Below are 14,500 nucleotides of genomic sequence, written 5' to 3'. Positions count from 1 at the left end.
AGACTTAAGGTTGAATGGAGAGCATGTCAATTCAACCTGAGCTAATTTCTGAGACATGTGCTGTCTGCACATGAGCAAGAATCCCAATGGGGCAACCACTCAGCAGCCCATAACACATTTTCTTCTTCCAGGAAAAAGGATTAAAGTGAATCATTCTCCATATACTGTAATTAAGATTATATTGTACTTGATGAAATAGTTTGAGGGAAGACAACAGGGACCTTTGGGAACTTCCTTTATTCCACCAAGTGCTGTTGGTAGTTATTTATTTATGTATTTTTAAAAAAGAACAAAAAAACAGCAAGCCATTTGACCAGGAATGCTTCAAAAATTAGTATTTGTATTAGTATTATTTGTTTCATCATGTGGCTGAGTTTTTTGGGGGTAAAATTGCTACTTATCATTCATGGCCCCCATTCCAGTGGTTGTACAATAATACTTTCTCAAAGTTCTCAAGGTGGCTATTAGACTGAAAAATGGTCCATTGCAATAAAGAAGGGGAACATATTTCCCAAGGTGACCATGATAATGGTGATGGTTCTGATGGTACTCCTTAGAAGTTTATCATTCAGCATTGTGTATACCAAATGCCATAGATCTCCAGGATTTCAAACAAGGTTCTTTCACAGCTCAGTCTCTGGGGATTTAACTTCAGGATTTCTGCCTATAGGACATAGACTCATTGTTCATACTACATCGCTTCCCAGAGAGAAGCATTTTAGTGTTAGGCTACGAAGCTATTTGTGTTCTTGCCCCCCCCCAAAAATAAGATTCCACAGTTCTTATTTTCTTTAAATCCTCTAAAAATTTTATTAAAGTGTTGAATGTTGGCCAGGGAGATTCAGGATCCCTATTTGATGATGAACTGCACTAGGCAACTTTGCATCTGTCAGTCCATTGTCCCTTCCTCTGCACTGCCTTAAGCTTTCAGAGGCAAGGCAGAATTGTTATGCATGTAGGAATGCATTAATAAATGAATGAATATTATTCAGAAGATCTGTGCCAATCCTCAAAGCATTGCTTTGCTTTGATCAGCTCTTGACTTATCTGCCCCTTTCAAGCTATTCCATGAAGCAAAACAGCAGAGACTACCTGTGGAAGCTTGTCAGGGCTGAGCCTCAATGAAGCAGCTGTTTTGCTGACCTTCAGTGGTCATGCACGCGCTCAAATTACTTCCAGTATATTGAAGCAAGAATTAATTATATAATCCAGCAAAACGGAGTTTTTCTGATCAGAATAGTTCCCTGTCTGTTTTTAAAGTAGAATATTAATTATCATTGCTGGCTTGTAAGAAAGAGCTGATTTATAATATGTTAAGCGTGAGTTATAATAATGATTTCATACTGTCTTCATCATAACATTAAGCCAACAATCAAGTAAACAATACCCCAATCAAGAAACTGCCATAGAAGCCAACAGCACAAAAAATCTCTAAGACTACCCCCACTAACGCTGACAGGGCAAGCCTTTAGAATATAAACTGACAGCAAACTGCACTCCTTACTAGCACTGATGATGTTACCTAACTTGCGTAATGAAATGTCTGCAAGAAAACAAGCAAGCTCAGAGAGCACCAAGGACCCCTCAAATCTTAATTGTATTAAACTGAGTGAGACCCAAATATGAGAAAGTGCTGAAAATCATAGGTGACCTTCCTATCATTTTAAAAGTAAAAAAACACAATAAAAACTAATGTATAAATGTTAGAATAGATACATTTTTAAAAAAACCCACAAACGCTTCATTTTTATTGAAATTCCTTCTGGGTGTTTCATGGCCCTCTCCTTTAGATTAACATTTCAGCCAATAAATACATTGGCCCTTCTTACAAATTAAATTTAATTCTATTATCCAAAAGACTGCCTGTCTCTGATCTAAAGGTATGGACCTTGCTTGATTCAAGAATTGAAATAATCACATGATTACGTGAAATAATCCCAGCCCTTGGGAATGTGACCCTCTCTTTAGAGATGGAGTGCCACACGGGCCAAGTATGTGTTTTGGAAATGGAAGATTTTACATTGTATTCCTGACATTTTCAAGGAAGATTTTCTGTATAAACTAATGCTTTTGAAGCTCTATATTGCCTGTGGTTCAGCAATGTCAAACAACTATAATGCTTTGTGTTGCAGTTGTTGTTTTTTCAAAAAAGGTAAAATATACAGGTGTGGTAGCCTTTTTGTATTGTTCAAAAGAAATCCCTTTCTAAAGTTTATTAAACTGTTTATTCCATCCTCCTCTTTTAGAGGCAGTTTATATGAATAGGGAATATACTGTGAATCAGGGTGCATTACACAATGATTTTTTTGAAATCCACATCTGACTGTGAAATACTTGTGGAGTGATGTTCCAGGAAATAAGCGACAATAGAAGGTTTTTTTGTAACGTATTTAATTTAAATTAAGTGCAAATTAAAGTTCATATAGTGAATATGTTTGCCATGTATTTAAGAAGATTCTCCTTCCCTCACTTTGAAAATTATCAATTTGGGGAACACTGTTTTGGGAACAATAGTCAAATTTGGGTGTCAAAGAAGGTCCCAGGACCCCTGACTGTATAACCCCTTCCATACAGATTTTCATACATAAGTTCCTTATAGCAAAACAGATTTCAGAGACAAAGAGATTAGAATAAAAGCAAAACAGTTTGAGGCATTCTGCTCAAAAGAGAAATTCTGTTTTTATTCTTTTTTTTCTGCACACATACAAATGAAACATTGATTAGGAGAGAGCTGGAGTTTGGGAACAAATTGCCTGGACTGAAATTATGAAAGATCACACAAAGAAATTAGCTAAACTTAACCACCAGTTCCATTTAAACTTTTTTTTAAAAAAATCTTGTTTTAAAGAGAGATATTGCAAAGGATATAAAAATATTGAAAGAACATCTGATAAAAATGCAATGACAGTTAAAATTCCTCTCTAAAAAATATCTAGAATTCCTAATAAAACCACTTCTCCTTCATCTACGTGGCTTGGTTTTTTCCTTTATAATGAGCTTTTAGTGAAAATACATCATATCCAAGCTGGCAAATAGAAGAGCCCTTTGAACACCTGAAGTCAGTTTGAAACTTTGGGAACAACTAATTTTTTTCCCTTCAGTCTACTCTAGACAAATGCTACTTCCACCACGGAGTACTTTGCTTGATAATTTAATTTTGATATAAATGGACTTCTTAATAAAAGAGATTTGCTGAATCATACTAAAGGGACATCCACATGAGTTTGAAAGCAGCTCTGGTCCTCTGTGATACCTGAGATTGAATGCATTTCAGTGCTAAATAAATTTATTTCTGCCTCAGTTTTGAAAGTGATATTAAAACAACTGCTTCTTTTAAACTATTATGGCTCTATGGAATTTTTCAACAGTCTGTTTACCCAAATGCAGTGAATTCCTGCCTCAAGATGCTTCATATGCCATAATCTGAATCTTTCCAAGGTGACATCATGGCTTTTCAGCATTCTAACATGGTAATTGCCTGGATTATTATTATTATTGAAATTGCTTTTATTTTTGTAAACAGTCAGATGAATGCACATAAAATGAAGTCAAAATATGAAATTGGAAGGAAAGAAGGAAACAGTCTAGTTCATGCTGGAGTGGGGAATTACCAGATGTTTATTTCAGCAGACACATGGCATCTTGGGGGTGCAGCATTGTTTTTTATTTATATATATATATATATTATTTTCAGGGTAGTTTTTTATTTTCAGCGTATGAGGTCCATGAAAGAAAAGATGATCTTCTAAATACTTTTGAGAGATTAGGGAAGAAGAACAATGGTATTATAAAAATGCTTCCAGGATTGAAACCCATTTCTAGTAATGGCCAATTAGCAGAAAATTCAAGAAGGCAGAGAAACAGCATCTCCACTCACTCCATCCCATTCTTTGTGGACCTGGACCTGAAATTTTGCCAAAAGACTTTTAGAAAATTGTGTTCCTATATTGGTTAATAGGGAATACTGTCCATTGTAAGTCTTATAGAATTCATCTGCCTCTTGAAGAAATTAAATAGAAAATATTACCCTCCCTTTGCTCTAAAATAGAACATAATATTTTCAAAGGCTATTTCACACAGTTCTACATTACTCTGGTTTATCTCTGATGTTGACATTAATGATTCTTTAGTTATTTAATTTAAAAAAATTAGTTATGATAAAATATATGGTTCAATTAAAAAGCTTACACTCATTAAGGAATCTGTGGGTTCATAATTAATTGTTGATTTCTTAAAGTAGCTAAATGTATGGCTCACAAAAAGCCCTTTTAAAAATAAGGCAATTCTATTATGCATTAGTCTTTAATTAAAACATATAGCTTAGCTTTTGGTCAGGCTGCTTTGTTAGTTGAAGAAATGAGAAGTAAAATCACTCAGTATATCTGGCAATAGCATATCTCTGAGGAGCAACAGTTTGTCATGGAAGCTACTACTCCTCTTTCAAATGCATAAATTATTGCTTTATTCAGCAGTACAGACTGAGGGCATAATCAAGTCTTAGTATTGAAGGGAAATATTTCTCAGAAATGGAGCTTGGAATGGGGCCATTTTCCTTAATCTCTCTGAGACATTGTGCTGTAACTCTTACAAGAGAGCTGCTATACTTTTTCTATGTTCCTCTCTGATTCTTATCCATACTGAATATTTCTTTAAACACTTCGAGGCAGACAAATGTTTGTACAGATATTTTCAGCTTGTGCTAATTTTCATGAAACTGCATCTCACCAGTGAGCAAGATGTTTCAATGAGATGAATGGGACAATCTATACTGTCCACAAGATGTCCGCACACTGTTCAGGAATATAGTGATGAATGATCAAGATATCCTTTGAAAGATGTCTCTCAATCTGGATCAATTAACAGAAGATGTTCCACCTGCACAATTTATTAAGGAATCAAATATAGGAATTTCCAGAAAGAAGCATCACATGAGCTAATGGAATAAAAATACATCAGGGAAAAGACCATCCAGATGAAAACACTCTTACCCTAATATGTGGTGTTCTCTATGAATGGAACTTAAAACCAAAAAGGCCATGAAATGAAGAAAATTGGAGTTATAAATTCCATGTTTGAGTTTGATATAGGTAAACATCTAAAATATGACAAAAAAGTTTGAAAAAGCAATGTAGGTATGAGGGCAATTTGGAAATAAACTTCCATTTGGTTATGAATGACAGAGACTCACAGATACAGAACTTTTATTATACACATTAGAAAACTACAACATTACTTTACTTTTCAACATAACTGCATTCAAATTAAGGCACTTGTCATAATGTCTTACAAGGTTTGAAATTTCTTCTGCAAAAAAATCTCCTTCCTGGGAATGAAGCCACCCTGTAACAGCATCGTGAACCCAGTTGGTGTGTTTTGTGCTCCTCAGAATGGAGTTTTGGTACCCAATGAGCACAGAACTTGTGGTATCCCAAATTTGCTGTCACTACCTCATACCAAACAATCCGAAAAATTTGGGGAAAGTGTAAAGAAAGTGCAGATATCATGAACCAATACAGTGTCAGTCTTGCTGTAGCAAGGTATTAATTATCTGTATGTATATTAAACTTCTCTTTGTGATACTTAAATAATGCTGTGCTTATTTTAAAACTAAAAATATTGTGTCTTAGTAAAAAAGATGATGATTGCTCTCCTCTGATATAAGTTAAACATGAATGGTGTGTATTTAAGACCCCAGAAGTCTTCAGATAAGCTAATGGTGCAACTAAAACAGAAACAAACAAGATAACTTTTGCAATGATGTGAAGTTAGCAAAGGTACAGAAGATCCCTTGCTCCATTTCTATGTTCAATTACTTATATTCAGATTCTAATCTCAGATCTCACAATAACATAAGGATGGTCTTCCTTCCTTCCTTCCTTCCTTCCTTCCTTCCTTCCTTCCTTCCTTCCTTCCTTCCTTCCTTCCTTCCTTCCTTTCTGTTCTGAATTTCCCAGCCTTATTTTCACTGGCTGGATCCAGATTCTACGGTAATACTAAAAGAACAGGTGAAAAAAAAGTTCTTGCTATTTCTTATGCAACATGCAAAACCTTACAGGTATGCAGAATATACTCTCTCCTCCCAACCCTTGCTAAATAAAATACTGTCAAATCATGACATTATCTTCCTGAGGAGGTAGGAATGAGCCTGGCTCCTAATCAATTTGCTTGTGTTTGACTCTCTCTCTCTCTCTCTGTGTATCTTTGAGTCAGTGTTGGATGAGCATATATGATTCTGAACTTTAGTCAGTACTCTTATAATGTAATCCCACACCTTCTAAATTTAATTGTTCTATTCCTAAATAGACATGGACTTAGATTTAGTTTTACTTATTTTGGGATAGAATGGCATGAAATTAATACAGTTATTTAACTAACAGTATCTTTATATTAAATAACAAATGGGCCATATCAAAATATAGAATATAAAAAACAGAAAGTTCATAAAACTGTATGCAAAAATGGAATAAAAGAAACAGATTAAATAAAAAGAATATTGTGAATTATATTTGTTTTATGCCTACAATTTGCCCCAATCAGACCCACATTTGTAAATCTCAACTGAATGGTTACATTTAAATAAAGGACTACATGTGAGTTTTTAATTCTGACTGCACTTGAAATATGTTGTTTTAATATAAGAATCCCAATAGGTTGTTTGCCTGATGGGCAGTCCAAGATACTGATGTCTCTTTCTTAAACAACTGACATTCAAATAAAGTATGTCTTATGTTTTCTGTCTCTGGAATTACAATTTTTTTAACTCAATTCATTGAATATATTTATTTATTTACATGCCAAATGGACTACGTTAATTCCATACTTCCATAATAAACATCTGTCAGATGTTAGTTCAGGTTCCACTGAATTTCTTTTGGGAGCAAATAAACACATTTACATTCCACATACATTAGAAATAAAACAATAAGCATATTTATTATTTATGTGGTTGGTGTATTATTTTTAGTGTTTTTGCTTTTATTCTAAAGTTTAGGTGTTTAAAACTGTTACTATAAAACTATTAAATGTTTATATATTTGCATTGTCTTGTAAGGAGAAAAATATTCTCCCATCCTTCATTGTTTTTTTTAATTTAATTTTAATTTTATTTTACTATTTGGCAGTTAACATTTAAACTAAATAATAACAAGCCTCAAAGCTGTGAATTTGATTGAAAGATCCTGTGAGTTTGAGATAAGAAATCAAGAACCAACGTGTAGATTTTAAAATAGGTTTCATGACCAATTTGTTTGTTCAAGGAAAAGATCCAAAATTTTGCTTATAAAGGAAAACATTCAAACTCTTTGTACAAATCTAACAACCTCTTCAGTGGTAGCCTTGTCCATTTTATGTTGGCATCCTTTCTTCTCTATTTCTAAGTCACCAGAAGATTAATAGAAGCCTTTAGTTATAAAAAAAAATCTGCCCCCTCTCCAATGTAAAACCGATCTACTTCTCTTCTCCAGGAGAAAAATATAGTTAGTACTTCTCCTTTTTCCACCATAGGTGAATAAAATAGACACATACAAAACAATAAGATTGTGACTGGGAAAATGGCTGGCAAGGAAATAACTGGGCATGACTCCACATAATTATTGGTGTTTTGCTTTGTTCTTGATGATAAATTATTCTTGGAGGAGAGCTATATTCTGAATAATCTAAAAAGAAGTTGGTTGAATCTAGACTGAATTGCATAAAACAGAATTTATTCATTATCAAGGCAATGCCTCAGAAGTGACAAATAAAGTCTTACTCTCATATTTTGAATGGTCTAGAAAGTCCTCAAATATTTGCTTTCCCTTTTTCATTTACAGCTGTTTTGTTATGGAGGTCATGCTAGAAAATGGGAATGAAATGGGAAATATAGTCTTTCTCATTCAAGTTATTTATAGAGTTGAATTCTACCAAATAGCAACAGTAAAGTTCCTCAGTCGTGCTCAGCATATAGATGGTTATTAAAATTCTTAATAGATTTCGGATCAACAGCAGGGTGCTAGGAGACCAAAAGAAGAATAATAGAATCTACTGTGTTAGAAAGTAGATTAATTCAAAAATATATTCTTCCAGATTGTTTTGAAAGATAACTTTTGTTCTTCACGTGGATGTTTTGGTGATTGGGGCCTTTTGCTCAGATTACAGGCATTCAACAGCCATATGCTATAAATAACTATTTAAAAATGTTATTTATATTAGTAAGTAATGCATCAGGGTTACATTCAAGCAAGAGATATACAACCTGGTATATCCAGATGGCTCAGACTGTAATTTTCATAATAAGGTTTTAGAATTAAAAAACAAAAAGGCCCATGATTTTAAAAAAATAAATAAAACTAATGTAGGAAAATATTTTCCTTGCCATTTTTATTCTTTTCCTATAGGTATGAGATAATTGACTTTTTGTAAATCATTGAAAATTGACTTTGTAGAGTAAAATATCACACCAAAAGTTTGCAAATTAAGGTAAAGGTAAAGGTTCCCCCGCACATGTGTGCTAGTCGTTTCCGACTCTAGGGGCCGGTGCTCATCTCCGTTTCAAAGCCGAAGAGCCAGCGCTTGTCCAAGGACGTCTCCGTGGTCATGTGGCCGGCATGACTAGTCGCCAAAGGCTCACAGAACGCTGTTACCTTCCCACCATAGTGGTTCCTATTTTTCTACTTGCATTTTTACGTGCTTTCAAACTGCTAGGTGGGCAGAAGCTGGGACGAGTAACAGGCGCTCACTCTGTTACGTGGCACTCGGGATTCGACCCGCCAAACTGCTGACCTTCTGATCGACAAGCTCAGCGTCCTAACCCACTGAGCCATCGTGTCCCTTTATGAACCTACTTAGGCAAGTTTAAAAATACAATATCTTCTATTTTCAGAACTGAAAATAAAATTCCAAAATATAGCATCTGGATTTCAGAAACCTGCTGTTCCCATTTGCTGTCATGAGTACATGATTGCCCATTAATGCCATTGTACCAAGGATTTTTCAGGACTCAGTTTGGAAAGTATCAGCTCTTTGAATTAATGACTGACAAGGAAAGCATATTGTGGTTAAGTTGATGATGACTGTGCTAAATAAGCAGAAGATTTATAGGAGGTTCTCAAATGGGTGGGAATTGTAGTAGTTATATCCAACACATAGCTTGGCTAGTTACACCTTAATACTTCCAGTTTGCCATTGCGGCCGCTGAGGATCCTGGAAGGTGAACTCCGTCTTCTGTGTTCAGTTTTGCTCTGCTGGGGACCCTGGAAAGGGTCAAAAGACGCTCTGTAGGGGCAACGAGCAAGGAGGAGACCCCCGCTTGATCACGGGAGGACAGCAGCCCTTCTGCTTGATCTGGGGCAGCCCTCCAAACTGGTGGAGGAAAGACTGGCCATAGTAATATGGCCCATCACTAGGCTGCAGACAGCTGAAGTCAAACTCACCACATAGCGCTTCAAAAGCAACACGGATGAAACTGGGTGAGATCTAATCTTTTCTTTACCCTAAGTATTTTCTTTTCCTGTAAAATCTGTCCAAAGTATCTTTCCCCCTGTGAGGAGAGAGGGAAGGGAATTTCTATCCCACTCTCTAAGAATAGTTGTGACTGACTACCCAGGGGAATTAAAGCACTAAAAGAATATCTTTAATTTAATTGGATTTATATGTTCCTGAAACTTGGGAACCAAAATTTTTCCTATTTTTATTGGAGACTTTTGCTTTTATCTACAAAAAAGAAATAAAATTGGAAAAAGAATTATAAAAATTTTGGACTTAAAAAACTTTAAAACAGCATCGGTGACATGTTGTGGTGATGTTTGGTATTACAACTTGTTATTTCATAAAAGAGACTTGGCTCAAAACCCAGACCTTAGATAAGACTCTTCTGACCTTGGTACGACCTGTGAGAAACTCAGCTGTAAGAGAACAGCTGGGTGGCATAACTAGCTTACCTGAACTGTGAATGTAAATCTTTACTGACTTTCAGAGTTATATGTGGGGAATTGCCTTCCTATCTCTTTATTTAAGGAATATTGGTTACTATATGAGATGATGAAATACCTTGGACTATAAAATCTTGACAAATAATTTCTACTATAAAGACTGTTTATAAACACGTGAAAGAGATGGATGAGGACCAGGAAAAGATTCTTTCCATGTTAAAAGCAATACATGAAACCATCCTTTCAGCTTGTGACGAAATAAGATGTTACGGAAAAGAACAAGATGTCAGCTTAGATATACAAACCCAAATTCTGACTACAGCTAAAGAACTAACAATGCAAAAGGTAACAGAAGATGTGGAACAATCAAATACTAAGACAGAAGACTTAATTGACCAGCAAATATGGAATATCCAGAAAAGGGACTGACAATACTGAAAATGGAAAAGACTTTCTATTTAAATCAGAAGAAATTTGAGGAGCAAGAAGAAGAACAGACTGAATAGAAGATAAACATACCAGCACAATTATGGGGATGCAGAATAATAGGCAGATGATTTAAAGAATACAAATGAGGGAGATCTATTTGATGATTTAAAAGTATTGACATGAAATCCAGCAATTGTTTTGAAGGCCATTATTACTTGAGTCTTTTTAGAAGTCTTCATGGGATGGGTTTTTTTTTTTCACACATTGCAAAAACTCATTTTTTTCATAAAAAAGCTTTACCTCTGAATTTTGTATCAGAAAAAAACTTTGCCTCTTGCTGTGAGGAAATCTCATATTTTCAGTTCTCAACTTTTAATATGAATCCATTCTTATTTTTACATAAATTCACTGCACAAAATATATAGGAACCAAGTTACTATAAATCTGTATATAGAATAACTATACAGTAACAGTAGTAAAGATATAGTCGATGAATTCCTTTTAATCTGAGTCTAAAGATCAGCACCTCCAAATTCTGGTCACTTTTTGTTACTTATAAAAATTATAATTAATTATATATTTTTATAATTATAATTAATTATTATAATTATAATTATAAAAATTAGCACAGAGATGAAATTTTTGCTAATTAAAATAAGATTATTGTTGTAATATAATATTGATTATTATGAAAAATAATCTGGGTGTGGATTTATACTGATATATTGTAGTGTAAATCCAGGTCATATTTTCAGTCATTGATCTGAGATAGGCTCTTAAATGTAGCAGCTTCTAAGCAACTTCTTGTAGACTTAGAAAAAAGAGGGTTCAGATTTGCTTAGCTCTTGGATGGAAAATCTTCTAGAGAAAAGAGGAAACTAGAGTGGAAGAATTTAACTGTCCAACTATTTTTATCTTATCTTGCAGCTAAGAAAATTAAATACATGTATTAATGAAATATCAGGACTTCAGCTCAAGTTGTAGGAGGCATTTTTGTTATTTCTACCTGAAATATATAGCATCCCAAGGTGCATAAAGCATTTAATAAAGTCTCTTAGCAGCCATCTTTCTTCAGCCAAAAATCAGCACACAGACAAGAATCTGTATTGATGCATCTGCAGAAAAACATGATTCTGAAAAATAAATGCAAGAAAATAAGTAAGAATATTTTCATTTTTTAAAAAGTACATATTTGAAATAACTTTTTAAAAGGAAAAAATGATGTGCTGTTTATCAAAATATCTTCATGGACAAATTTATGCTAAAAAGACTTAGATAAATGTATATTACATTGGTATATCATATCAAAAAGCCTGGTTACAGAAATTTGCAAAGGGCAAATAATTTTTTAACAGTTCCTTCAAATAAATAAATTTCAAAGCTCAACAGGCCAGGATATTGCAGTTTTAAAATGGAGAATAAAAACAGGATGGATTCATATTGCATCAGATACATTATTTTTAGGCACAGTATGCCACAGCAGTTTCCCCAAACTTTAATAACTGACATTCAGTCTTCCTTCTCCCTTAATACATTTAATTTATACTCCTTTAGGAAGGGATGGAATAATCTGGCCTTCTCTTCTCCTTCCCCCATTTTTTTATTTTTTTAAATACCATTTCCTTGCCATATTCAAATCAATCTGCTGAAGTGGAGAAGTTTAGAAGGAACAAGAAAAAGATAGAAAAGAGACACTATAGTCACTCTAAACCAGGCATGTCAAACTGTCGGCCCGCAGGCCGGATGCCTCATACCGAAACTATACCCATCCATTGCCAGCAATGTGGAAAAAGTCCCGATATGTTGTGCGACATCACGTGATATCACATGATGTTGTGAGTTTGACATGCCTGCTCTAAACTCATTGAAACTAGATTAAAGGTCATTAGCTAGTTATGGAAACACCAAAAACTCAGTCAACACTGGGATCCCTGGCTTACAGTTTAGGACTAGGCAAAACTGCTCCAGAATTGAACAGTAGAAGTGAAATTATGAAGAAGTAAGCTTTTTCTTCAACTAACATCTATTTGAAACAGAAGGATTTTCCCCTGGGTAGCTTTAATGTGCAGCTATCTACTTGTGCTTTAATGCTAAATCTTCTGACCAAAATCCAATATACACTCTTTCTTATAAGGTATTCTGAGTCACCACTCTTTTTTCCTTCATTGATTTAATCTTGAAGTCACTTGTACATGTACTCAGTAATAAATCTAATCAATGAAACATTTTTTTCACTGAAGGTATGGATTTTAAAATTTGTTTCTTTTTCAAAATAATTTTAAAGTATACGTTACATATTTCTTCAGGTAAACACTACAGTACTTCAAAATATTAAAGAAGCGTGAAAACATGTGGATAAATAAGTTCCAGCCCAACATCTGACAGGGAGGTAAAAGTTATATCACCTCATATCACAATTTGCAAAGAAACATTTCTCTCATTCTCACTCCACATAAGCTCTTGTGGATCATTTGTTAACTCTTATACTATAATGGATTTGTTAGTCTTTTAAGATGACAGAGGACTCTGTTGTTTTGCAACATCTGTTCCTCTGGAAATTTAAAATTTGAATTGTTTTTGTTTTTATTTCTATCTTGGGAATATCATATTTGCATGACTTTTGAAGCACAATTCTAGCAGAAAGCCAGAGAGCCAAAATGGAGTAAGTTAGAAATTGCCATTGTCATAGTTAACTAACAGAAATCATTTGTTGATGGGTCTTGATAGAATCTTGATTCTTGCTGTCAGCTTAACTTCAGGCAGGTTCTTGTTCTGCACAGCAATGAATATTGGAATATATTTAACTGACCCACTCAGACTGTATAACTTTTATTAATATATTTTTTAAAAGCTGAAAGTAATGTAAAATTTTTTGGAAATGAGAGATATCCTTCAGCCCATAGATATCCTTTTGACATCTCACCTCTTTTTAAAAAAAACTTTTTCCCATACCATTATTCACATTATATGGATTCTTAATAAAACTGATAAGCTCCACTCAACTTCATCTTCTTCTCATGATTCCTCTCATTTCTAAAATTAGTTGCTATCACAGAACAGACATCTCATTTAAGCATTGCATATGCGTTAATTTTTTTCTTCTTGAATTCAACAGCCGGCTATCCATTTCAGCTGAGTGGTTCTTCAGCTAAAAATCACCCAGAAGAATGAATAATGTATAAAGAAGCAAATGTTCATCTATCAAACAAATGTTCCTCGAACCACTTTTCACTCTAGTTTTCTCATCATGAACTCTCTATAACAAGAATTAGAATACTGCATCCAACTTTGGTCCCTATGGTTCAAAAACATGTTGAGACTCTAGAAAGAGTGCAGAGAAGAACAACATAGATGATTAGGAGACTGGAAGCTAAAGCATATGATGAATGGTTGTGTGAACCAGGTATGTCTAGTCTAACCAAAGGAAGGACTAGGGATGATATGGTAGAAGTCTTCCAATATTTGGAAGCTATCATAGAGAACAGGGGGTCAACCTATTCTCTAAAGCATCTGAAGGCGGGACAAGAAGTAACATATAGAAGCTTATCAAAGAGAAATCCAACCTAGAATTAAGATTAATTAATTTCCCATCAGTGAGACCAATCAATCAATGGAAAAGGTTGCCCTCCAAGGCCCCTTCCACCTCTGTTATTCTGTATTCAACATTCTATTCTGTATTCATGGTGCAGTAGTCAATATTTCTTACAGTAATGTAGCCTGTGTACAGACTACTTGCATGGCAACTCTCAAGCCCCTTCACCAATAATGGAGAAATGACTAATTTGCTTAATTTCCAATGCAAAAATCTAAGGTTTATTTTACAAGTTGGGGAAGCAGAAATACACCCTTTAAGCAAGTAATGTAATTTTAAACCAAATCTTTAATTAACAAAATAATGGGGGAAAACAAGAGTCCATTAATTAAAGAAACCACAGTTCATAAATAATGTAAACCTCTGTCCTTAGTTGAACAGATCTTCTAATTGTACTAGCTTCAGTCCCAGAGTTGACCATGTAACCTTACCAGAAATTAAGGCATATGTAGCTTCTTCGTTTGCTTTCCAGTCCTTGCTGTTATCATTCTCCTTGGACTTCATATTCTTTTTTCCCCAGAGTTTCGTATTTATCTCCTACTGCCCTCAGAAAATGACTCTTCACAAGCTT

Source organism: Vipera ursinii (genome assembly GCF_947247035.1).
Source record: "Vipera ursinii genome assembly, chromosome: 7".
NCBI classification, from domain to species: Eukaryota; Metazoa; Chordata; class Lepidosauria; order Squamata; family Viperidae; genus Vipera; species Vipera ursinii.
This window is presented reverse-complemented; position numbering follows the sequence as displayed.